Raw genomic sequence first — 24,772 nt, forward strand, 5'->3', positions numbered from 1 at the left:
CATGCATATATCATAATAGAAAATTATATAATTGGGAAATTGATAAGGAAGGATTGGAGAAATGAAATCATGCTAATTTCTTCAAACCTTATAGGGTGGGATTAGGGAGATAACATTTCACTTTTGTTACTAGTCAGGGACATATCTATCCAAACATGCATTTCTGAATTATAATTATCAATAGAATAAAACCTAGCATATCTCTTACAAATGATCAGAGGATTAAAAAAGTAAATATAGTACAGAGAGCCAGAGGCAGAAAACAAAGGAAAATGTGAGCAAGCCTTTAAAATAATATGGCTTAGAATAAGTTGATGAAAGTAAATATTTCACTTTTGAAAATTATAACAGGCTTTATGTTCTACTAAAGTTGGTGTTGCACATTCACATAAGACACAAAATCCAAATTGGGGGGAGGGTGGGGCAACATACGAACATAGGAGATTGTCAGGTGTTGGTTGAGAATATAATGCTGAGAAAACCTTTTCAAAACATAATTAGGAAAGTTACCTGTTTAAGATACTCAAAGGGCATAATCTGACACAGGACAGACTCCTAGGGAATATCTGAATGCTCATTTTGCCAGAGTGGGTTATGTCATTGGATAGAGACCCATATAATGAGAGTGAAGGTAGATCCACAACCTGGGGAGGACTAATGCCATCAAATAGAGGCAACTGTATCTCTCAAGAGAAATGGTGGCTCCCAGGGCATTAGGGCAGTTGAGCAAGTCAAGCCCTCAACACTGTTGCAAGTATCTCTGAACATGGCTCCTCAAGCAATGAAGATTGACTGTCACTGTGGGCCCCAGGGGGAGGGGGAAATAGATATTGAATAGATGGAACCAAAGTAAATGTGAGGGCAAAGAAGTGTTTCACAGGAGTCCACAAGGATGGATATAAAACATGTAATATTACATCAAAAACATATGGGGGATGACAGACTAATAATGTAACTCATAATGTAAAACATAGGATAACTAAAAATTTAGAAAACTGTATAGCCTAAAGTATAAACCACAATGTAAACACAAATGTTACCTTGTTTGAAAGCTATTGTCTCAATATCTGTACATCAGTTTCAGTAAACTTGATATGAATAAGTTAAAATATTATCGCTGTGGAAGGGAAAAGGTTTTATATTGGACATGTGGGAGTACTGCATATTGTATATATGAATTACTCTGATCTATAGCTCTTGTGAAGAGAAGCTCAATGATTAGGAAAAAAGAAAAGAAAAAGATAGGATGTAGAATTTTTCCAAATCAATATGTATTCTATATCTAACCTTTAAACTCATCGCTATATTCCATTTCACTATTAAGGGAACCTGGCATTATATTGGGCTTCACTTTTCAGGAAGTTTTGGATCACAGAGTGGTTCAACAATGGCATCAGAGGAATACTGATATGGGATGTTATTGACAGGGGACATATGGTTGACAGGGAGTTATACAGGGCATGTGTCCAGGGTGCATGGAAATGTTTGGATATACTCATAGTGGAAACAATTAAAAACAACAGCTGGGGGGATACTGGGTTCCTGGCCAGGGGGGCTCTGTCATGGTCCCTAGGGGAGCAGTGGAAGTCCCCCGGGTGCAACGGCAAGGACCAGAAAGGAATGAAGGTCCAACAATGAGCCCCTGATACTAATGACTATGCTTGTGAGCCTATACACCTGAAATAAGAACAAGGCCTAGAGCAGCACTGTGCCTAAGAGTTCCCTCCTGACAGCCTCCGTGTTACTCAAATGTGGCCAGTCTCAAAGCCAAACTCAGCATGTAAATGCACTGCCTTTCTCCCAGCGTGGGACATGACACCCGGGGATGAGCCTCCCTGGCACTGAGGGATCACTACCAAGTACCAGCTGATGACGTAACTAGAAAATGACCTTGAATTAAAGGTTCAACATGGACCAGCAGAATATCCCTGTCTACATATAATAACAGGAGTTAAAAATGCTGTTTGACCTAAATTAAGGGGGAAATGGAAAGGACAAATGAGTTTATATGGCTGTGAATCTCTAAAAAAGAGTCTGGAGGTTGTCAGAAGGATTGCCCTTATGCACACCTGAGCAGAGTCTCAGAAACAGATTAGATACAACCCCAGGTATTGGTTCTTTTGAGGGCTAAAGAGACCCACAGGTTTTATGGTCATGGCAGATGGAGTTCACTGCCATGTCAGTTGGCCCTTCTTTGGAGCTGGTGTTTCTGTGTGATGGAGCTGGACTCAGATGTGATCTCTTTTCACAAGCCTTTTATGCTACTTTACTGGAATTGTAGTTGGTGCTGGGGTTTAAGATATATCTAGGGGATTTGAATCTCTGGACTGACAATATGATAGCCAGGCCCTGAGCCTCAACAGACTTCAGCTCCTACACTCTGATTTATTGGACTTACCCCACTCAGCTAACATGGAGTTGAAGAATGTCACCCACCACACCATGGAGCCTAGAGTTCCTACAACTGAAAGCAGGAGGATTGCATCCAGTATCCATGTGGAATCTAAGCCCCCTCTTGACATAGATGTGGAATGGACACAACCAAGCCAAGGTCCACAGGAAGGAGGAATACAGTAAGGATTAGAGTGGACTTAATGATAATCTATTCATGAACTATTATGGTTAATAATCGAGAAAATGTGGCATTGGTATGGAAAAAGTGGCCATGGTAGCTGCTGGGTGCGGGGAATGGGAGGAAGAGTTGAGATGTGGAGGCATTTTCGGGACTTGGAGTTGTCCTGGGTGGTGCTGCAGGGACAATTGCCGCAGCAATTGTATGTCCTCCCATGGCCCACTGGATGGAATGTGGGAGAGTGTGGACTATGGTGTCGACCACTGGCCATGGGGTGCAGCAATGCCCAGAGATGTACTCACCAGATGCAATGGATGTGTCATGATGATTCGGGAGAGTGTTACTGTGGGGGGAGTGGTGGGGTGGGGGCAGTGGGGGTGAATGGGGACCTCATATTTTTTGAATGTAATATTTTTTAAAAAATGAATAAATAAAATAAAATTAAAAAAAAAGACACAAAATCCAACCAAGTATAAAATAGAGTGATACGGAAAGACTAGCATCACTTTTGTTTAGTATTGTGTTTTATGTTCCAGCCACTGAAGTAAGAAAGGGTCACAGAAGATTTGATTGTCTAACTGAAAACACAATGGACCCAATTGAAAAATTTGGACTAACTAGATAATTATGGTGGTCGTTTCCACCTGAAATATAGTACAGTGTTTTTTTAAATCAATTTTCCCTTAACTTATTTGTTAGATTAACCAATGCTTCTCTTTCCCTCTGTACAACATACTACAGGATGCCCATGAGACATTGAATGCCACAGACCTATAGCCTACTGTTTACTCTCTAGTGTTCTTGGTAGTCTTACTACTACAAGTTGAGTTTCAAGCTTACAAGTGAATGGATTTTCCCCAAACCTGCTCATACCATTTGCATTTATATTTGTAATTTAATTAACTAACATTTGTAATTATATAATTTAATTAACTAACGTTTGTTATAATCTAACAAAATATTACTGTGATTGTGAATATAAATGCATTTTAATAAAAAATAAAAATTGAGTGCTTGGGAAAGCTTGATAAAAGTAACTAAAAATTGCTGTAGAATAAGATATGGGCCAGATCACTATAAAAGACTCTGAGGAAAAATGGTAAAATTTTGAAGGATTATAGATTTACGTTTCAACACAGATGTAAATTTTCATTCCGTGTTAAGAAAGTTAAAACTGGAATTCATATATGATGCATGCAAGAAAGAGTTTGGCTTAGGGTTTGACATGAACTTAGCAGACCTATTCTCAAAGTACAGCCTGTGGCTTTATAGGAAATGATTGGTGAATGAGTGTATATTAGTATGTTTTAAGTTAAAATAAAATGATTAAGGTAAGTATGTAGTTTCTGCTTTGGATAACAGGGATTTTTCTTCTTTTTTAAAAAAATCAATGATACCATTAAGAAAATGCCCTTCCCCCAAATACCACCACCCAAAATTAATGAACAAATTAATAATGAGTGAATGAATACACCACTAAATTTTTCACATAATGTTAGAATGGAGACCTTTTAAAATGTTGAAAGACTCTGAAATAATATTTAAATTCAATGAAATTCCTATCAAAATCCCTAGAAGAACAAACAAGTGAAAAGAGCAAGAAAGTGTTAAAAAAAGTGCCACTAGACAATGAAACTTGAATCACAAGACATTAAAATGTATAAACAGGTAATATATCATAAATCCATCATAGAGCATTAAAGATAGAGCACAATAACATCTCATGCCATATAGAACTTATTTTGTGTCAGACATTATTGTACAGACTTTACATTTATTATATCTCATTAATAGATGAGGAAATTGAGGCACAGAGAGGTTAAGTAATGTGCCCATTATTACACAGCTGACCAGTGTTGAAATGGAAATTTAAACTAGCCAGTTCTGCCCTAGAGTTCTTTGTCACAACCACTAATATATATTGTTTCTGTTTATTATGTGAGTCAGTTTCTTTATCTGTAAAATGGAACTGAAAATATATCTTCTCAGGTTATTGTGAGATTTGAATGAGTTTATCCCATGCAAGTACTTAGATCAGTCCAGGCACAAAGTAAACATTCAATATAGAGTTCACATTCAATATTTATTAACTCTTGTCACTATCTCAAATTATTGGAAAGGATGCTTTTTCTAATATAGTTGTAGGACAACCAGCTAATCATTTTTAAGTTAATTCCTGGATGCATTACATACTAAAAATTATTTCTGGTGGATTTAAGACTTAAGTATTTTAAAAAGTAGAAAAAAATCTGAAGACAATATAGATGAACATTTTTTTTCATATATCAGAGTATATAAGCCTTTACAGTCAAAACACAAAAGGCCTAAGAATATTGACATTTTAACTAAATAGAAATCTAAGAAACACAAAAATCAAACTGATAGCAAATGACTTTTTACAATTCATTTAAAACACACCTAGCATTAAAAACAAAGGATCTGAACAGGCAATTCAAAAGAAATAAACAAAAGCAAACAAAAATATAAAAATCTAATTTTATTAGTATTCAATTAAATATAAAATTAAACAAAATGGAACACTATTCTGTTTATATATTGACAGTAGTGGAAAAAGGTAGTATCTGGTGTTAAAACTGCAAGAAGAGGTATGTCCCCAATATTGTTAGTGGAGATATAAATTGCTATGAAAATTTGTGGAGTGCAATCTGGTAATATGAGATAAAAGACTTGAAGAAATGCATACTCTTTGATCCAGCAATATTATTTTTTAGAATATATTCTATAAATTAAAAATGATCATGCACGCGAAATTGTTAACAGGAATGTTCATCACAGTTTTCAATATAATGGTAAAAAGTTGCTATCAACCTAAATACCATTAATAGGAAAATGCTTGAATTAATTGTGTTCTATCCATGTGATGAACTACTATACAATAAATAAAATTGAGGTTGTAGAAAAATATTTAATAAAATTGGAAAATACTATGAAAAAAGATACCATTGAAACAGTATCATACCATGATTTTATTAAAAATAATTATATCTATTCATAAAAATAAAAGAACATACCTCAAAATATTAACAATGGGTATTGCCAAATTGGAATTGTGTATCGTTTGATTTATGGCTGATGGTTTTCTATATTTGCATACTTTACAAAAACATACGTAATTTTGCTGTCATGCAATGAATGTAACACTTTTACTTTGTCTGTTGGTATATCAACACAGTGTTGGGAAGGAAGGATAGTAGTGTTGATCGTGAGGATTTTTTCGATTAGATTGAATTTGAAACCTAGTCCTTATTTGCTAATTTCATTTTCATATTGACGATGCTACTTGATGAGGTTTGGTTCCCTAATGTATGATTAGCGATGTGAGACTAGAGCCTCATGAAAGTTTAGGAAGATTGTTTCAGATACATAATGGGTCTGGGACATAATAGGTGCCCAATAAATGTATCTGCCCTTGCCTCTCTTTGTTCATGATGGTACATTTCCTTTAGGTATTTACTCTTTGTTTCTTATCTTTCTCAGAGTAAAGCATGAGGTCCTCTAGAGATGTACTCCCCCAAGGTTTGCTCTGTTAAACTTTGAAGAATAACATGAAGAGTAAAAGAGAAAAGGAAGTATAATAAAACAAAATGAGAGATTTCAGTAAAATTGCATATTTTCAAAATCAAATAAGGTAGACCTGGACTCAGGAAAATCTTTAGAGATGATTCTGTATTAAGACATAAACAAATAACAGCAAAGTTTTGGTATACCTAACCTGCAGGTAAAGCAAGACATGTATTGAGAGCCTGGTGTAATCCAGGGCAAGTCATGATAGGGCAATTGCAAGAAAGAACTAGCTCAGTCATCTAAGATGAGGCTGCAATCAATTTTAAAGCCACGCATGCCAGAATTCGTATTTACAAATTAGTAGTTTCCCTTCCTGTGGTCACTTTCAAAGACTACTCACTCTAATGATATCATCTCATTTAAACCATTTCTGAGGAAGCAGACTTGGCCCAGTGATTAGGGCATCCGTCTACCACATGGGAGGTCCATGGTTCAAACCTGGGCCTCCTTGATCCGTGTGGAGCTGGCCCACGTGCAGCGCTGATGCGCACAAGGAGGGCCCTGCCATGCAGGGGTGTCCCCCGCGTAGGGGAGCCCCACGCGCAAGGAATGCGCCCCGTAAGGAGAGCCACCCAGTGCGAAAGAAAGTGCAGCCTGCCCAGGAATGGTGCCGCACATGGAGAGCTGACACAACAAGATGACACAACAAAAAGAAACACAGATTCCTGTGCCGCTGACAACAACAGAAATGGGCAAAGAAGACGATGCAGCAAATAGACACAGAACAGCCAACCAGGTGGGGGGGGGGGGGAAGGGGAGAGAAATAAATAAATAAATAAGTCTTTTTAAAAAAAAACATTTCTGGAGCTCCTTTGGGGATTATTTTCAAAGGCCTTGTATCTTTTCTCTCAAATATCATCAGGCACATATTCACATTTGGAGGATACATGTGCTTTTTTTTCTTAATAGCAAAACATTTAAGTTACAGTGAGGAGAAATAGTGAATAAACTAGGTGATTATATTTTACACTCTAGGGTTTAATAAAAATAAGAGTTGGTGAAGACAATATTATCATGAAGTAGAAACATATCTTTCCCCTAGCTCTTCCTGAAATATAGAATAAATAAATATCATTATTAGGTTCATTCTTCAAGGTGTGTGGCATAATATTTGTGAAAATTTCTTTGTGCTATGTTTTCAGCTGGACTTAATTGATCTTTATCATTCAAATTTAGTTCTTTGGACACACCTTCATGTAAGCTATCCACTGTAAGAAATGAAATAATTGACCATTTCAACATTTTTCTCTGGTGAATTGATCAGAGTTCGATTGGATCTAAAAGTTCTTAATCGACATCTCTAGGTCAGCCTTTTTTTTTCATGTCCAAAGGAGCTGTGTGCAAATAGTTTTCTTTATTCTGGATCTGTGTCATTTCATTGTTGTATAATGTGAGGATTTCAAAACTTCATTTCTTTTTTACCTATAAGTCCATACAAATGAGCTGCATTTATTATTCTAAGTCTTCCACTACCCTCAAATCTGTTCTCAGTGTTCTTTCCAACCTTGTCGCTGTTACCACCCACGGAATTCACTTGATTTCTGGGTGCTCATTTTAGTTCCTTGGGGAGTTGACATTAACCCTGAACTCCTGGCCATGCCAGTCTGATAAACATTTCAATCAGAACTATGTTTAAAGTTCTACAAGGATGAGGAAGGTCTTTTGTGTTCACCACTGTTTCTCTAGTAAAATTGATTTGATTTTTACCAGATCTGAATTAATTTGTGGTTAAATCTCATGGCCTTTAAAGTTCCTTTCAAAGCCAATATTCAATGGCTGAATTAATAGTCTAATTATGCTGCAATGACTCTAGCTCCATGTAGATTGGGTTATTTGTTAACATTTGTGTGTACATGCAACAAGGGAGGAATGGAGTCAGTTTATAAATGGATGGTGGGAAGCATAGCAATTAAACTATTGATGTGCTTACTGAACCAGTAAATTTAATACTGTTGGGAAACTCATCTAGGTAGCAGTCATGCCTCAATGATTGATGGGCCAGTATTACTATGGGTAGTGTATGTATACTGATGATACAGAAACCTGAATATATAAAACCAAAAACAACTTTGAAAATGTCAGGGAAACATGGAACCATAGCAAAGCCCAGTCAAAAGTCAAAAATGTCCTCATTTTAAAAACATATATAAAATTCTGGGGTATGTTGAATCCCTGTATCTGGGATTCTGAAATTCAGGAGGCATCCCTCTCATATCCTGCATAGAAAAATGAGGTCCACAGAGATTAAGATTTGTTCAAGGGCATAGGGCTAATTATGGGCATACCTGAGACTAGAGTCCACATTCTCTTAGATTAGTTAGAAGAGAGTGGAGCCTGCATGTGTGCCTAATTTCATCTATAGTAAAAGGTATGTAGAATACAAACATCCACACAGAAAGGATCTAATAGGAGGATTCTGGCAGTGCAATTGAAACAAGTCTAGACTCAGTCTGGTCTGATGCATACAAGCGAGGTCAGGTGACCTTTGTAGAAGAATTTGAGAATTTTTCCAAACTTCTGTCCCTAATTATTTTCCCTGAAAGTACTGACCACCGTACCATTTGTACATTAATTAGAGCTTTAGGAGATATTTGATCTCTCAAGAGTGTGAGTTCTGGATCTGCCATTTACTAGTTTCATAACCATTGGAAAAGTTACTTAGACACAACCTCTAAGAATCTCAGTTTTTTGTTTTTAAACTACCAATGGTGTTAATATAATATAGTCACTCTATAGAGTTAATGGGAGGATTAACAATAATGGGTGCTAAATGCACAGTCTGACTAAATATTCTTTCTCCAGTTTCCTATTGCATCCTTTGCCCCAGCTCTACACAACCGCTTTCATCTCCCTGCTATGGTGTCTTTTGGTCTGGGGACTTTGCCTCTTCTCCTCCCTCCAGTGGACACTCCTCTCTTCCACATTCCCTTGCTACATCCTATGCTTTCTTCAATGCTCAGTGCAAGTGTCACCTCTCTTAGAAAGCTTTCCCTGATCCTCAGTCTTCCCCCAATCTAGTGATAGCTGCTCTTGCTATGAACTTCCAGAAAACCTGCCACCCACCTCAATTATAAGGCCTTTGTGTTTTATCATTAAAGAAATCAGGCAAACATTTATTGAATATTAGTTATGAATTCAACTCTTGGTTCAGCTATGTGGAGGAAAATGAGGAAATTGTAAGGCAGGATCACCCTCTTCAGCCTGGTAAAGGAACACGATGCATTAAAAACAAATTTGAACAAAAGTACCCCACTCAGCTAACATGGAGTTGAAGAAGGTCAACCACCACACCATGGAGCCTAGAGTGCCTACAACTGAAAGCAGGAGGATTGCATCCAGTATCCATGTGGAATCTAAGCCCCCACTTGACATAGCTGTGCAATGGACACAACCAATCCAATGTCCACAGAGAAAATGTGGCATTGGTGTGGGAAGGGTGGCCATGGTGGGTGCTGGGTGCGGGGAATGGGAGGAAGAGATGAGATGGGGAGGCATTTTCGGGACTTGGAGTTGTCCTGGGTGGTGCTTCACGGACAACTACGGGACATTGTAGATCCCCCCCAGGGCCCACTGGATGGAACGTGGGAGAGTGTGGGTTATGATGTGGACCATTGACTATGGGGTGCAGCGATGCTCAGAGATGAACTTACCAGGTGCAATGGATGTGTCATGATGATGGGAGAGAGTGTTGCTGTGGGGGGAGTGGGGGGTGGGGGCGGTGGGGTTGAATGGGACTTCATATTTTTTGAATGTAATATTTTTTAAAAAAATGAATAAAAAATTAAAAAAAAAGTTCTTAGAACATGAATTCTCTGAGATGCCTCAGGAATGAAAGGTTTGTGGTCAAATTGGAAAATATTCACATGCAGAGATTCATCATGTATATTATTAGATCAGTAGAGCTCTGTGAATTCCTATAATAAAGTGACCATCTTAAGTTTACCTAAAAAATGTCCAACTTTATTTCACACTGGAATAATTTTTTTTTTCACATAGCACCATCAAACTGCTTAAGGTTTAGTGATGCTGTATAAAAAAGGGAGTTCCAAGTCACACTCTTTAGGATGGCCTTGTGGAAGGAACATTAAAGGAAAAGACAGAAAGCCTGAGTTTCTTCCTTGCTTTATACTTATTAGTGTGTAATGCTGGGCAATTCAGTCATTTAAGAGCTTCCTCTTCAGTATCTGTAAAAGTGAATAGTAATATCTACTCTAATTACTCGTTTGTTTTCCACAGAAATATATTGATATATATGAATATTCTCCCCCAATTGTAACACATTATAGAAATTTCTTTTTTTTATTATTTTTAGGAAGAAAATGAAAACAAAATCAAATCAAAGAAATGAAGTCTCTTAAGATGCTTCCTTACCGTTTTGAAATTTGCTTCATTCACGCAGCCACTTAAGGAAATTTGCTGAAGTGCAGGTTAACTTTTTTGCTGAGAAGGAGGAGGGAGCCTCACAGAGAGCTCACTGATCCTATCTATCTTCTTCCTATAGGAGAAAATGGAATAAGGGTCCATGTGTCTCATGTTGAGCAGTATCTCTCAGAGCGGATAATTGGACAGAAGAGGCCATGCTCATTATGTGCAGATGAGAATGAAGGAAGGGTTTTTTGCATGTTGATGCTTAGGAGCAGAAGTACCTCTTAGAAATTTGTGATAGGCATGGAGTAGGACAGGAGGGGAACTCTTTAGAAGGTTGATACTTCTAATTATTAGTTTGCTAGTCCTAATTAAAATTCTAATTCAAAGTAGATTCTGATTCATTCACTCAGTTCCAGCCTTGCATGATTTAGTTAGATTATTTAGTGTCCTTTATGGAATCTTTTTAAAATTAATGGATCCCCAAAGAAGATGAATTTCCCTAGTGGATCTCTTGAAACTGAACCCAGCTAGAGAATATACTTGAGGAAAATTTCCCCAGTTGATCAACTAAGGAATGGTGAGTGGGCACCCCTTCTGTATGGTCACTGTAAACAATTGTCTGGGAACTCCAGGCAGGTATCCTCATTCTTGTCCTACACCCAACAGGGACTTACTGATGCCATGTTCCAGAAAATCTCTCTAGTGGATATTGTTGAAAACAGACATTCATACTAACATTTCATGGACCATATGAAAAGCACTAATCCAACATTAACCTTGTCATTTGGAGATCCGGGGTCTAGCCCTGTCTCTGACATGTATTAATTGCTGATCTCAGGCAAGTAATGAAGTTCTTACATGGCCTTCCTCATCTGTGATTAAATGGCCTCCATGGAACCTTCTAGCTCTAAAATTCTATGAACTATGCTATTTTCTTGACAAGCAGAAAAATTTATGAAGGATTTTGCCACATTCTTTCCTTCTGATCTTTGCCTTCATTTTTCCTTATTCTACTTATTTCTGTTTCTTGAGCAAACTTTCCTTCTGAAGAACCTTTCCAAGTCCTTAAAGTGTTTTTCTTAATTGTAGCTATAATCTCAACTCTCATTTTGATTGTGCTTGTTTTGTTTCTTCCTTATCTTTCTTTCTCCAGAACTCATGTACTTCATTGGTGCCATTGATTTTTAGCCATGTTTGACATCTCTTTCTCATGACCGTTACCATTAATAAGTCTTTATTCAACATATAACAAATATTTATTGAGTTCCTACTATGTGTCAGGTCTTATTCTCAATGCTTGGGATATATCAGTATACAGAATAGACAGAAGTTTTGCCCTTGCAGAGATTACATTCTTGCAGGGGAGGCAGACCATAAGCAATCAATATAAGAAGAACATTTACTAGACTGTTAGAAGGCTTGAGTACTATTGAAAAAAAGTTGAGCATGGCCAGAGACACTGGAGGTATGAGTAAGAGAGTGATGTGATAGAAATAGCAAGTGGAAGGGATTACTTTAGGTAAGGTAACCAGGAAGGCCTCTGTAAGGTTAGATGACAAGTCAGGCAGGAGAGGGGAAGGATAAGTGTTTCTGGGCAATGGAAGCAGCACATAAAATCTTTCCTGAAGCTAAAACGAGGGTATAAAATTTAACCATACTGGTCCAAAATATCTAAAATCCCCGTGAATGAGGACAGCTTGCCCTTTATATTCTTGGTGATGGTCAATCAAGAGAGAGTCTATGTTGGTTCTGAGGACAGTATGTGATTGTGAGGGTAGTTAAGTAAAAATGGAAGCTATATGCAGATGTATTTTCCTTGAATCAGCTTCTTGATAAAGCTCAAGTTTCTTGACTCTAGTGGAATTAGTTATGACAGGTTCAAAGCTGTATAATCAAGTATTTTCCACCACATACCCAATGATGAATTGGTCTGAGATTAATAGCCTGATGTCTGCTTGGTCAGGATTCTTTGGCATTGGTAATAGCTAATAGCATTTGCTAATAGTTCCTGTGTTATCAGTCTATGCCAGTCACTTGTAAACATTTGAAAAAAAATTGAAAACCATAGTACCAGATGAAACTACTTTAAAGTGTACACAAAGATAGAAAGGAGAACAGGACCAAAGACTGAGCTCTGGGGTACACCAACATTTGGATGACAGGATGATAAGGAGAATCTAGTAAAGGAGACTAAATGTGAAAATAATTAAAGGGAGGTTTAAATACTGTCTATATGCTGATGATTTCTAAATTTATGTGTGTAGCCCCAAGCTTTTGTCTGATCTAGTTATTCAAAAGAGATTTCAAATGTAACATATTGTTCTTGATTTTCTCCACTAAATTTGTTTTTGCAGAAACTTTCTCATCCCATTATTCTAATTTCTTAGTCCAAAAATTTGTGATTCCTCCTTGACTCCTCTGTTTCATTCATATACCACATCCAGTCCACATCAAATTCTGTTCGCTTTGCATTCAAAATACACCCAAAATTTGATCACCTGCCCAGATTGTTACAAGAGGACCCTACATCTCCAGTTCCCCTGAAATAATATATTTTCTATTCTGCAGGTGAGTTGTTCACTTAACATGCATGCTCGGAAATATTACTCCTCTGAATCTTACTTAGAGTGAAATCAGTCTTTACTATGGCCTGTAAATCATGCTGTGATCTTGATTTTGTGTAATTTCAACCTCATCTCCTTCCACTCCACCCCACTCTACCCTATACTTAGTGCCATCAGGCAATATAGCCTCCTCACTATTCTGTGAAGAGCAATAGAGCACAGTGATTAAGCACCTGCAATCGAATGCCATACAGCCTGGGTTTGATCCTTGTCTGTGTCCCTTACTAATTTTGTGTTTAACCTATTTGTGTATCATTTCCTTATCTGTAAATTGGGGATAATAATATTACTCCCTCCTAAGGTTTTGGTAAAGATTAAATGAATCAAGCCAGTAAGTGATCAGTAGGTATTAGCTATCATCATCTTGATTCTCATTGTCCTCATTACTACCACCACCATTGTTATCATCATCTCCATCCCCATCCCCATCATCACCACCACCATTACCACCATCATCATTATTACTTTATCAGTCACCGTAATCATCTTCATCAGTCGCCATCATCATTGTCTCCATCACCATCACCACCATCATCATCATCCCCATCCCCATCATCATGGTTATCATAAGTTGCCACCCTTCTCTCCTCCTACTCATCAGCAGCACTGAGCATTCCAAGCACATTCCCACATTAAGGAATCTGCACTTGCTCTTTGTTCTGCCTGAGAAGTTCTTCTGTCAGATGTCCACATGCCTGGCTTTCTCACTACTTTCAAGTCTCTGTTCAATATTCCCTTCTTCAAGAAATCTTCCCATTCAACTCTTTATAAAATAACACCCATGTCACATTCTATTTCTCTTATCTTGCCTTATTTTTCTTTATATCAGATAATACCAAAAGACATATTTTGCATTATATATTTCATTTTTTCTGAGACTTTGTTTTATTTACTGCTGAATTCATAGAGCTAGAACAATACCTGAACTTAAAAGGTACACAGAATTTGCTTTAATTGCTTACTTAAATTATTTGTGAGTGCTTGTCTCTTAAACTCTCTCACATACTTCAATATCCCAGCCTCCCTGGCTATATTGTGTGATTTCTCATACTTGGTTCCAATTTACTGGTTCTCATTTTAACTTGTTTTGTTAAATGTTTATGACACCTATTAAGCATTTTAAAAATGCAATGACTATTTTTTACAATTCTCATGTTTTTTCCTTTGTTATTTTTCTTATTGGTTTATTTCTCATTTGTAATTATGTTTTTTATTTCATAGACTCCTGTTTCTGTTATAAGGATGCTATCTCCTTTTTTTATCTTATTACAAATTTATTATATTTTATAATCTCTTTCATTTGTTTAAAATTGTTTTCACATTTTACATGATTACTTTTTTCCTTATTTTTATTTGTTGTGAAAAATTGAGATTCTTTTGTGGCAGTGAATTCCCAAGAACGCGCTATAATTTTAGTCTGGTTACTCATTTAATGCAGGAGCTTTTCTCTTTTGTTGGTTTTTTTTTCCTTTCTTTGAGATATAATTTTCATCAGGTTGTTTTGCTGTTGTTTTAACTCATCTTCCTGGGGTCTACAATTTGGAACACATCTTTTAGTAAGGGGCCATGGCTTTTCCTTTGAGAATGTATTGGTTTGCAGCATCCAGGCCACCAGGAGGCTTGGCTTGGTTATTATTAATGTCAATGTCCTGCTCCCAAGAGAAAATGCATTGTTTTTGGACACAACCACTCTACATGCTCAGGGAGCACAACCCAGATCCTACATTCATGGCTCCAGTGCTCCACAATTATGGCTGATCCAGATCACTTCCATGTATGGACACCAATACTTCCAGCCATCACTGTACACAAAAACCACTTCATTCTTCAAAAGGTAGAGTTTATCCTTTCCCCCTACACACACACACACGCACCTTGAATTTGGACTGGCTTTGGGACTTGCTTTGACCAATAAAATGCAGCAGAAGTGAAGGTCTAAAACTTGCTAGCACATGCCTTATGAGAATTGTAGCTTCCACTTGCAATTTCTGATCCATAAGCCATGTACAGAAGGCTGTGCTAGACTAATGAATGATTAAATACCATGTGAAAAGAAAGAGGCCCAGTCAGCACCTGAAACACCAATATGATAAGGTGCTTGGCATTAATACTAAGACTCAAAAGACTATAATCTCAAGGTAAGAAAAAATTGGAAATACATTAGCCCTCACAGAGACTTGCAATCTGGTTTCTAGTTATTTAGGTCATCTAGAAAATTCCAGGTCTCAAAATAGAACTTATATGGTCCAATATTTAGAACAAATTAATTATAATTTCATTAATTACATTAATTACAATTTCATTTCATTAATTACAATTTTTTTAAAAAACAATAGAGATGGTACAAATAACTGATGCCAATAAGATGTTAAAGACATTAACGTGTTAATAGAATGCTTTCAAATTCTTTATATCTGCAAAATTGAAAAAATTAAATGAAATGAATAAATTCTCAGAATAAGTGTTTTATTAAAGCCTACCCAAGAAGAGGTAGAAAATTTTCCTAGCACTATTATAATTAAAATAATGTTTTCCCACAAGAAAACTCCAAGGTGAGGTGACTTCACTAGTAAGTACTACTAAACACTCAACAAGTAAAATATTTTAATGTTACACAAATTACTCAGGAGAATTTAAAAACAATTACACTCTCTAATTCATTTTATGAGACTAACAAAACCTGATACTAAATTCCTACAAGAGTGTTATGATAAAGGAAATTTACTTATGAATATAGATGTAAAAATTCTAAATGAAATGTAGGCAAAGTAAAATCTGCAGTCATAATGAAGACAAGTTGGTGATAAGAACGCAGGTTCAATTTAACATTTGAACATCAATTAATTTACCATATAAACAGACTAAAGGAGAAACATCACAAAATTATCTCAATAGATATGAAAAAGCATTTGATGAAATTCAGTATCCACTGAAAATGAAAAGAAAACAGTATTTTAGTAACCTAGGTAAAGTAAGGAACTTTCTTAACAAATGAAGGGTTTGAAAAAGGGATACTACAGTAAGCATCATAATTTCTGATGTCATATGGAAAGATTTCCTATTGAAATGAGGAACGAGACAAGAATGTTATCTATCACAAATTATATTTTCCATTACAACAGGAAAAACCCAAAATTGTAAGGAAAGAAAATAATGCAAGCTATGAGAATTGGAAATAAAGAAACAAAATTTAAAATTTATAGATGTTATGACTGTAAATGTAGAAAACTCCGATAATATACAGATAAACTCTTAGAATTAGTAAGAAAATTTGGGTTTCTGGATACAAACCACAAAACAATAATCAATGGTGTTACTATATACCTATTAAAACTTATAAAATTAAATATTAATAACATTCCCACTTATAGTAACAAAATATTTCCAAGAGATAATTCTAATTAGAGATGTGTATGAGGAATTTTGGTTCTTGCCACGAGAGAAAGGCTAGGGTGTGAGTGTGCATGTATATTGTTTTCAGGTATTGGACAGCATATGACTCTCAAGAGAAGAAAACCATATATTTAATAGGGGGCATTTTTCAAACTGTTGCAGAGAGAAATGGAGCCCATGTAGATTTTGGCGATTTTGGCACAGAGGAAGATATTAAGGCAGGGGAATTTGTGGTGTAGGGTTCCACTGAGGAATGATCCTCAAAGAAAGAGACCCTGAAACATCCCAATTCTTCCTCTGAAAGCTTGGCAGACAACTGTCACTGAAGAGCTGTGAGCTGAAAAGAGATTTCATAGATCACGTAATGCTGATGAGACATTATTGTTTTGACCCAAGGGAGTGGAGAGAAAGTGACAAACACCCTGATTATTTAGTTGGTTCTAGAAAGTTCATGCCTTTGAAGAAAAAGCCACACCTAGCCGTAAGGACAAAACTGATATAGACCTTTCCTAACAAATAAGATAACCAACTCTCCCCTCACCCCAAATAAGATAATCTTCTGGTATTTTGACAGAATTCCTGAACAAAATTAAATATTCTTTGGAGAAATTTACATAATCCAGAACTTGTACAGATTTTCACCAATATGTCCAGGAAACAATAAAAATTTCTAGAAATTTGAAGAAGCAGAAAATATTGCATATAATCAAGAGAAAAGTCAGTCATTAGAAATGGAATAAAAGCTAACCCAGATATCGAACAATAATTCATGTGTTGAAATTAGCAGACAAGTACTTTAAAATTTTAAAGACATTAAGAAATTGAAAGGTAAGATGTAAAGGATGAATTAAAAAAGGGTATTTCAGCAGGAAAAAGGAAACCACATAAAAGGGGAAATTCTAAATTAGAAAAACACAACACCTGAAATGAAAAATTCATTGGATGAGTTAATAGAAGATTGACCAAAGCAGAAAAAAATAGTGAACTTCACAATAGGTTAGTAGAAATGATCTCAATTGAAGCACAAAAGAAATTCAATGAAAACAATATAACAGATTATCCAAGATATGTGGGACATATAAAATGATCTAATATATATCATATTGGAATCATAGGAGAAGAGGGCTATATTTGCAAAAAATATTTAAAGAGTTGATGAATGAAGATATCAATCCACTAATTCAAGGACTGACAAATCCTGAACAAGTTAAATACAATGAAAAGTCTCTTGAGGTTCATCATAGTGATATGTCTGGAAACCAAAGATAAACTGAAAAAAAAAAGTTTACATTCATGTGGGAAAATGCAAGAATACAGATGACTTCTCATCAATGGGAGCCAAATGGCAGGGAATGATACTTTAAAAAGATGAAAGAGAAAACAGCATTCCTAAAATTCTATATGTTGAAAATAGTCTTCGAAACTAAGTGGAATAAAGACATCTTCACACAAATAAAAGCTGAAGGAATTTATCATCAGAAATCCATACTATAATGAATTACTTATGTTAACTTCGCAGGCTAGAGGAAAGTGATCCCAGATGGAAGCTGGGATCTGCAGGAGGAAATGACAAGCACCAAAAATGATGCAAAAAAGTAAAAGATCACTTCCAAGATTTCTTTAAAAACTACTGACTTTTTTCAACAAAAAAGCATAGGATGGAATTTATAAATAAAATGTATTAAATAAAATCACAAATGCAGGAGGGCAGTAAATGGAATTATACAGTTGAAAGTGTCCTGCATTGTTGCTTCAGTGGTGTTCATCATTCATGGTGGGCTGTTAAAAGTTAAGAATGGAACCACAAAGTACAAAACAAAAAGATATATCTGTAAAGCTAATAGCAGAGATAAAAAGGCTCTATATATCCAAAAAAGAGACTAGAAAGGGGAAACCAAAGAACAAAGAAGAGACGGGATGAATACAATTCACATAGAAAGATGGTAAAGATACCGTCCAATCTGACTGGATTAAAATAAAACCATATCTCTTTACAAGAGACACACCTTACATATAAGAAACAAATAGGTGGAAACAAAATGGAAGAACAATATATACCATGCAAATACTAATCATAAAAGACAACATGGGTATATTATCAGCAATTAAAAATATTTCTTAATGACAAAATAGTTTAATTTATTAGCAAGATATAACAATGTAAAATACATAAGCATTTAATAACAGAGCTTCAAAATAAAGGTAACAAAAAGGTCAGAACTAAAGGAAGAAATTACAAATCCACAATCTTTTTTTTTTTTCATTCCTTTTTTTTTTTTTTTTATTAATTTTTTTATTTTTTATTGACTTTGTAATAATATTACATTAAAAATATATATGTGAGGTCCCATTCAACCCCACCCCCCCCACCCCCCCTCTCCCCCCCCCCCAACAACACTCGTTCCCATCATCATGACACATCCATTGGATTTGGTAAGTACATCTTTGGGCACCTCTGCACCTCACAGACAATGGTTCACGTCATGGCCCATACTCTCCTCCATTCCATCCAGTGGGCCCTGTGAGGATTTACAATGTCCGGTGATTACCTCTGAAGCACCATCCAGGGCAGCTCCATGTCCCAAAGACGCCTCCACCTCTCATCTCTTCCTGCTTTTCCCCATACCCATCGTCCACCATGTCCACTTTTCCCAATCCAATGCCACCTCTTCTATGTGGACATTGGATTGGTTGTGTCCATTGCACCTCTATGTCAAGAGGAGGCTCAGATTCCACATGGATGCTGGATGCAATCCTCCCATTTTCAGTTGTAATCACTCTAGGCTCCATGGTGTGGTGGTTGTCCTTCTTCAACTCCATCTTAGCTGAGTGTGGTAAGTCCAATAAATCAGATTGTAGGTGCTGGAGTCTGTTGAGGCTCAGGACCTGGCTATCACATTGTCAGTCCAGAGATTCAAATCCCCTAAATATATCTTAAACCCCAACATTAACTGCACCTCCAGCACATTAGCATGAAAGTCTTATGAAGGGAGATCCCATCTGAGTCCAGATTCATCACACATAAACACCATTTCCAAAGAGGGGCCATCTGCCCTGGTAGTTAACCTCATCGGCCATGACCATAACTCCCATGGGTCTCTTTAGCCCTCAAAGGAACCAATATCTGGGGGTTGTATCTGCTTTATCTGTCTCTCTGACTCTGCTCAGTTGTGCATGAGGGCAATCCTTCTGCCAGCCTCCAGACTCTTTTTTAGAAACTCGTAGCCATATAAACTCATTTCTCCTTTCCATTTCCCCCTTACTTTAGGTCAAACAGCATTTTAAAGTCATGGTATTTTATGTAGACATGGATATTCTGCTGATCCGCATTGAACCTTCCGTATAAGGTCATTTTCCAGTTGCATCATCAGTTGGTAGTTGATAGTGGTCCCTCGTTGCCAGGGAGGCTCATCCCCGGCAAATCCACAATCTTAATTGGAGATTTTAACATCCTTCCATCTACTTGATAGCACAAGTAGACAAAAATATGTAAGGATATAGATTAGAGTTATACAATTAACTTATTTTTTTCTTAATTGCACTAAACACATACAAGATACACATATTTTTTCCAAAAGCATATGTATCATTGCAGCAAAACAGATGCCGTGCCATGAAACAAATCTCAATGACGAAATTACCCAGTCATAGAATCAGTCTTAAAATCTACGCTCTTGTGATAGCATCAGGTCCTTATTTGGACCACACTAAACATGTCCATTCAAGCAGAGGGGAAGAATAAGAGGCACATAGTAGTCATGAGTCCACAGCAACTCTGAAATTCAATCAGGCACATATTTCCATGTTCCTCTACTATGGAAGCAAGGAATGACCCTTAATCACAACCAAATTTTGTTCCCTGAGATTGGTTTCCTAATCCATTGTTATTGGATATATTAGCTCTGCCCTGGGTCTGTCATATTTATTTCCTATGAAATATGGCCCACGTTTGAAGCTGAATGGCTTTCCTAACTGGCTTACTGACTGTAGAAAGGTAAGAGCTCACAGTCCTCTTTTTATTTTGAACTGTACTTGTTCCTTTTAATTCATGTTGATTGTTCTCTTTTCCACAGAAAACAGTATAAATCAACCCATGTGCATTACAGTCTTGGTGGATATTCTGTGACTCTTTTGGGGTCTACTGCATGGGTACCATCCTTCTGGCCTCCACTAAGTTTGTTTGCTATGCAGCAGCTTTCGCCAGTTGCCTCCTTGCTGTTTTCTAGTATTAGATAATTCCCAAACCAATGCACGTTTTATGTTACTTTCTGGCAACATGCCACTTCTAGGTACTAATGTCTGGGCTGGAAGAGACCGTTTTTGCTTGTTTTGCTTGGGATTACTCATGAAATTCCAATCATATGGTAGAATATCTAGGGAAGAGGGTTCACTTAGGGTGGTGGGGTCTCTCATTCAACATGGCCTTTTCTTTTGGGAGAAATCACAAGATTGTGGTTTCATAAGTCTCAGGAGACAAAGCCTGATGTTCAAGTACATATCAAGTCATTTTTTCTTTATATATTTTGATGTCTCATATGACAAAACAAGCTCAAAATCATTGTAGGAGGGGACATTGTTAACAGCAAGAGGAATAATTCTTTAGGGAATCATACTATCACAATCTGCCTCAGGAAGGAAGAAGTACTATTAATTTTTAAATATATATTTTTATTACAGACGTTGTGATCTTACAAAACAATCATGCACAAGTGTGGAATTCCCATACAACAACCCTTCACCAACACATCACACTGCTGTGGAACATTTGTTACAGACTATGAGATAATATCATCAGACCGTTACCACTAACTATGGTCAATAGTGTACATTTGGCATATTTTCCCATACTCCCCTATTATTAAACCAGTACATCTTTCACATGGATGTAAGAATATTACAATATTGTTGTTAACTATAGTCCATAGGTTATATTAATTGCATTATTCCCATGCTTCTCCACATTTCCAAAACCCTGCAATAGTGACATATATCTGTTTTAGTTCACAGAAGGACATTCTTGCATTTGTACTATTAACCACAATTCTCATACACGTCTGGGTTCAGTTTTATTCAGTCACTATATTATTCTTTAGCTTTCCTTCAAGTACATCTACATCCTTAGACTACTCTTTTCAGCCACAATCTCTATAGCTGTTAGTCGCTATAATATGTTACATCAGCTCTATACATTTCCACAACTTTCCAGTTTTAAGTACTAGTATTTTTATTCATAGATGACATGATTATGTATGTAGAATATTTAAAAGAATCTATAAATTCACTAGAACAAATAAATGAATTTGAAAACAAGGTCCTGGGACAATATGAATATATTTACAGTATTTCTATATACCAAAAGGAAACAGTTGGAAAATAAAATGAGAAGCCTTTACAATAGCATAAAACTGCAGCAGTGTAGGCATGAATTTAGTTAAAATATGAAATATATCTATAAAAATGACAGCGTGTTAATGAGAAAGATTAAGGAGACCAGTAAATAAAATATATACCAAATTTATGATTAGAAGACTCAATATTTTTAAGAATCAATTATACCCAAAATTATTGCAATGGAGTCAATGCAATCCAAAATAAAATCTCAGCACTTCGTTTTAGAAATTTTAGAAAGAATTGCAAGTAACCTACAACAGCTAAAATAATCTAACAAATGAAGAACAATTTTATTCTCAAATCTCAAGTCATACTAAGAAGTGACAGAAATTGTGACCCTTGGTGCTCCTGTAGTGATAGACAAGTTTATCGGTGGACCAGGATAGAGGGCACAGAATTAAACTCACACAATTATTCAATTTATTTTTCACCAGGGCACAGAAGCAATTCAGCAAGAAAACAAAAATCTTTTCAATAAATGTCACTGAAATAACTATTTGTACATATGGAAAAGTAAACATTTACCTTTTATTAAATACATAAAAAATTAATTTGGGATATATCATATATCTAAAAGGGTAAGCTAAAACTGTAAAGCTTTCAGAAGAAAACATAAGAAAATGTCTTTGTAAACTTGGGGTGTTTCTTAAACAGGACCCAAAAGTCACCATCATAAGAGAAAAAGGTGAGAAATTAGACTTCATAAAATTTTTAAAATAAATAAATTCTGCTCATTAAAATTTATCAAAATGTTAAAGGTAAGTCATACATGGGAAGAAAATTTAAAAACTTAATATATCTGACAAAGTAATTGTATCTGGAATATATAATAAACTCAGCAAAAGATAAATGACTTGATTAAAAATTGATAAAATCTTAAATGGATATTTCACAAAAGAAATTATCCAAATGGCCAGTAAATCTATGGAAAGTTGCTCAATTTCATTTGATCAGGGGACTGCAAATTAAAATCTCAATGAAATAAAGCTATATCCATTACAATGGCTAAAAAGAAAATAAACCAAAGCAAACAAATAGAAAATGGAAGAAAATTTCACCCTGACAATATTAGGTATTAATAAGGATGTGAAACAACTGGAATCTTCCTACACTGCTGGTAGGAGTGCAAGGTGGTTCATTCTCTTTTGAAAGCTGTGTAGCAGTTATTAATAAAGTTAAATATACACTTATCCTCTGACCCAACAAGTCTACTTCTAGGTATTTACCCAGAGAAATTGGAGCATGTATCAACAACAATATCTCTGTAGAAATTTTTTAATTTCTTTGAAGTCTAATTTGTTCTTTTTTGTTTAATACATTTGGGTACCATCCTACTTAAGTTATCAGCAGAAGATGAATTAGAATCAGCTACTGATAGATGCAATATGTTGAATTTCTAAAACTTTATGTTGAGCAAAACAAAGCAGGCACAAAAAACAATATGTACTGAATGTATTAGTCAGGATTTGGTCTAGAGATAGAAACCATCCCAGTAATTTCAACAGGGAAATTTTAATACAAAGAATTATTAAACTAGTAACTAGAGGTTAAATAATAAAAAAGAGTTGGGGACTTTAAATACAGGACAAGTAAGATACAGGGAACCTCTATTTCCTCTAGGGCTGAGGCTGATGACTCAATGAAGAAACAAAACTTGGAAGAGCACCCCCCACTCCCAAGGCTGAGATGTGACCTCAGAGGAGTGTGACTGTATCCTACTAGAAAAGTCCAGATGTTTGCTGAGGTAACAGAGGCAGGTGTGACAAGAAGAAACTGGTCATTGGATACAGATGAAACTCTACAAGGTGCTGGTGAGACTTGCTGGGAATCTGGCTGGAAGCCTGGAAAATCTCACTGGAAAGCCACCTGGAGGCATGCCAGTGAAACTTGCTGGGAAGACGTCCTTTGGGTGCTGGCAGGAGGTGCTGGAAGGTGAGTGTATCTGAGTGACCCATCCTCCACTGAAGTTATACCTTCAGGAGTAAGAAGAAAATGACCCACCAGAACCAGGAAAAAAACGCTTCTTCCTCCTAAAGTGTCCCTGCAATTTAACCCTTTATGGATAGGAGTTTAGTATTGTGCCAGTTTGTAAAGCAGAATGGTCCAACTCCAGTATCAAGAAGCAGGCCAAAAAAGAAATGATATATTTTAATTAAAAGCACACAGTCTAGTGTTTAGCATACCCCCACGCCCAGCTGACGCCCCCATTGCTGTTTATTACTGTGTCTTATTTTATTTTTTTCATAAGTATCTGCAATTATATGATTAGTTTTCTTGCTTATTGGCTTTTAAGTTTCCTGAAAACACAGATTTTGTCTGTTCACTGATCTAAAATAGAGCTTAGTATATAATAAATGTTTTGACAAAGATTCATTGAAAGAATGAATGAAAAACCACAATGGATATCCATTAAGTACGTAATTGAATTAATTCATTGAGGGATCTCACCTGGGTTCAATAATTTTATAAAGGCCATTAAATGTGAAGTCTGTGGTCCCAGGGGAAGATTATTTCATGTAAAAGCATGCTGTATATCCTTTTCCCCCAGTGTTGTGAGCTGCCTGCTTGTGTTTCTATCCATCAGATCAGGACTGAAGTTAGTGATAGGCAAGTAGCAAAGTTTCACATGTTGGAGTTAGAGGATAAAGAGAGGACCACGAAGCAATCACCAACACATTCAAAACTTCTACTGAATTTTGTTGACCCTGAAATTTTGCAGTGTGATTGTATAAATGTCATTGAATTAAAAGAAGAGAGAACTTTTTCAGAATCCTCATAAAAATATGATGAACATTATTATTTGAAAGATAACATGTCAATTATTAGATTCTGGTTGCCC

This window comes from Dasypus novemcinctus, chromosome 10, assembly GCF_030445035.2.
Source record: "Dasypus novemcinctus isolate mDasNov1 chromosome 10, mDasNov1.1.hap2, whole genome shotgun sequence".
Taxonomy (NCBI): domain Eukaryota; kingdom Metazoa; phylum Chordata; class Mammalia; order Cingulata; family Dasypodidae; genus Dasypus; species Dasypus novemcinctus.